Here is a 3,270-nt window from a genome sequence, read left to right as displayed (position 1 = left end):
CCCTCCATCGCCAACCACACCCTAACACACAACGGGACTGTTAGACGCAACACGAACCTGTCCCCTCACTCACTCTCCCCCCCCACCCCGCCTCATCCCCTCCTCGAAAGAGCTTCCGCGCTGAGGAAGGGTCAGTGCTGAGGGAGGGTCAGTGCTGAGGGAGAGCCGCACTGTCGGAGGGTCAGTGCTGAGGGAGCGCCGCACTGTCGGAGGGTCAGTGCTGAGGGAGCGCCGCACTGTCGGAGGGTCAGTGCTGAGGGAGTGGATGCTGGTGGAAACTATTTGTGTAACTTGTTGATGGTTAATCGAGATACTGATGTTGAAGGGCAGAAAGGTCCTTTGTTATAAAGACTGGCCCCTCACTTGTGCCTAACCCCTGTCCTGTGGCCCTATCTCTTGCTGTGATATTCTATCGACATATTGTCCTCACCATTGTGTTCGAAAATGTTTCACCCACGTCTGGAACAGGCGGGATTTGAGCACCAGTCCCTTGGGTCGGGGTAGGGACACTACCAGTGAGCCACAGGAAGGCCCCTGTTGGTACAGACGTGTGGAAATATCACGGTCAGACTGTGAGGAGTGGAACGATTGTACCCAAAGGAGATACCTGATGGCGTCAGTCCCTGCAATCGCTCTCGAAATGGTTTATCTGGAGTGCTCCGGGTGAACCCCACTCCCCCCACCCTTAATGCCCTTCTGTCAGGGTGGCCTGTATTTTCGCGAAACCCCACACAAGGCTGCTCCCCGTTTGGCTGGTGTCGGCCGCGCTTGTGAGAGGAACGCAAGACGCCAACAACAGGCGATGATTGAATGCTGTCTCACTCCCGAAAGGCCAGGGAGAACGGGTTTGAAATCCCACCGCGCTCGGTGGTGGAATATGAATTTTTAAAAAGGTCTGGAATTAACTGTTGAGGTAGTGTCCCCGCCTCCGATCTAGGAGGCCCGGGGTTCAAGTCTCCCCGGGTACTAATCCTGCGCAGGTTGACAGGGGAATATCTGCAGTAAAATAATTTTAGGAGAGGTGAGGTGGCCTCGTGGTACTGTCGCCCTGCGCTATCAATCCAGACACTTGGCTAATGTTTCAGGGGAGCCCAGGTTCGAAACCACGCTGCGACGAGATTTATAAACCACTGCTGATCGTTGGGGTAAAGCCCCCATCGGGTCCGCTCACGTCCCTTGGGGAAGGAAACCCGGCCTGGGCCTACATGTGAATCTCACGATAACCTTGAATCTGTTGTCGATTGTTGGGAAAAATCTACCCGTTTCACTCACGTCCTTTAAGGAAGGAGATCTGCCGTCCTTTACATGGTCTGGGCCTGCATGTGACTCCAGGCCCAGAGCCAATGTGGTTGACTCTGAACTGGGCTCTGGGCAATTAGGGATGGGTCAATAAATGCTAGGCCTAGTCAGCGATGCCCCCATCCTGTGAATGAAGTTTCTGAATAAAATGCAGCAAATAACACTCTGGTTGACCTCAAATTTCGTTGGGAATCACTGGACTTAATTGGGACGGAGGCTGTTAATAAAGTTGGAGGCTGTTAAATGTTCAATGGCAGCTTGAAATGGGGTCTTTTGCAGGTCAGTTCGGGTACTTTGGGGAAACAAACTCAAACAAGGCCATTCGCCTTTCATTTCCATGATCTCTGTCCGTCTCCCTCACAACCAGAAGCAACAGGAGGCCATTCAGCCCTACCCCAGCCCTTTACACAGGAGGCCATTCAGCCGCTTCCCCAGCCTGTCACACAGGGGAACAGCAGGAGGCCATTCAGCCCCTTCCCCAGCCCTGCCCTGTCATTCAATCAGATTGCTGGCTGATCTACCTCCAGATGTCATTCTCACAAGCGATTATCGGTTTCTCGGTCTGAAACGGTTCGTGAGGTGAACGTTTCCGCTCCCCTATTGGCGTGAAGAAATTTGAGAAAAGCAGCACTTGAACTCCTCAATCGGGAGAATGTCCAGAACCAACTGTATCTCAGTCCGGTGAGGCCAACACTGTGGCATGATCTTGTTAAGAAGTGGGGTTGAGAAATCCATGGGGCTGAATGGCCTCCTGCTGTCCCCAGTGCAATAGGCTGGAGTGGAGGGAGGGGCACCCAGAGAGGCTTACTATGAATGAAAGAGAGAAATCGTGGGCTGAAGGGCCTGTACTATACTGTGCTGTACTGTTCTATGTTCTAAACTCAGGCCTGAGGCCTACTCCGATCGGCATGGAAACAGGTTTGAGAGAGAAATACAGGCCTGAGGCCTACTGTGATTGGCATGGAAACAGGTCTGAGAGAGAAAAACACAGGCCTGAGGCCTACTCTGATCAGCACAGCAACAGGTTTGAGAGAGAAACACAGGCCTGAGGCCTACTCCATTTGACCTGGCGAAATGCATCAGAGCGAAGAGATGCCTGAAGAGGTCTCTCCAATTGTTGAAGCCTCAGGCCCGAGGTTGGGGGAGCAGCAGGGGAATGGGTGAGGGCCAAGGAAGGCTGTTGCGTTGCTGTTGGATCCGTGGGTGCACGCTTGAGGTTGGAAAACGGTAGGCCGAGGACGTCCAGGCCCACTTCTGCGCAGTCAGGCCTGAGAGAGGGAGCCTGGGCTTGTTCCTATTGAGGCTGGAGAGGCCCATTCGGGGACAGGCTCGAGGTCGCCTCCTGTTGCCACGAAGAGGTACCTCAGGCAGGCCCAGGGCCTCGTCCTCCAGAGGCTGACTCCCAGCCTGGCCGCGTACTTCATCTCGGGAGTGGGCATGGAGTCACACAGGGCCTCGTCCACGCACTGCCGGGGGTGGTAGCCCGCGATGTTGCTGGGGGGGAGCGGTGCATGGCCTGGCGGATCTGAGAGGCCTCCAGTGGTCCTTGGCCCTCGATACAGGCCTCGTCCAGGCGCTGGTTCAGCCATTGCTGCTCCACCAACTCCCAGCTCATCTGCGTGCTTCCAAAGGTGTCCACCTTGTGGCAGAAAGTGCGGTTAGGCGCCGGTAGAGATGGGTGTCCAGGTGGTTCAAGCTCAGGGCCGGGCGCTCCGGCTCAGGCCCCAAACCCCCACACACCACCCCTCCCGAGTCCCGGCCATTCAGCTGGAAATACAGGACATCTTCGAGCTCCCAGCACAGCAACTTCTTCAGCAGGATCAGAGACTCATCGAGAAACTCCATCAACACGACCAATGACAAAGGGGCCTCCGTCTCCTACAGACCAAACCACAGCCAGAGGGGTCGGGGGGTGGGAGTGAGAGAAACAGAGGGAAGGAGGAGGGGCAGAGAGACAAAGAGACAGAGAGA

This window comes from Rhincodon typus, chromosome 48 (genome assembly GCF_021869965.1).
Source record: "Rhincodon typus isolate 14 chromosome 48, sRhiTyp1.1, whole genome shotgun sequence".
NCBI lineage: Eukaryota > Metazoa > Chordata > Chondrichthyes > Orectolobiformes > Rhincodontidae > Rhincodon > Rhincodon typus.
The sequence above is the reverse complement of the archived record's forward strand: the minus strand, read 5'-3'. Positions refer to the sequence as shown.